Source organism: Priapulus caudatus, unplaced genomic scaffold (assembly GCF_000485595.1).
Source record: "Priapulus caudatus unplaced genomic scaffold, Priapulus_caudatus-5.0.1 Scaffold196, whole genome shotgun sequence".
Lineage (NCBI taxonomy): Eukaryota > Metazoa > Priapulida > Priapulimorpha > Priapulimorphida > Priapulidae > Priapulus > Priapulus caudatus.
In genome coordinates this window covers 417,469-417,740 of record NW_014577257.1, presented here as the reverse complement: position 1 = coordinate 417,740, position 272 = coordinate 417,469, and positions in this window count along the sequence as shown.

Genomic DNA, 272 nt, shown 5'->3' with positions numbered 1-272 from the left:
GCCCCTACCTCCTCCTCCACTCACCTTTTCCCCTCCTCCTCCTCCTCCTCCTCCTCCTCCTCTTCCTCCAACACCTCCCCTCCTCTTCCTCCTCCTCCTCCTGCCTCCCGCCTCCTACTACTCCTCTTTTTCCTCCCCCTACTCCAACACCGTCTCCCCTCCTCCTCCTCCTCCTCCACCACCCCCTACTCCAACACCTCCCCTCTTCTTCCTCCTCTTGCCTCCTGCCTCCTACTCTTCCTCTTCCTCCTCTTCCCCCTACTCCAACACCG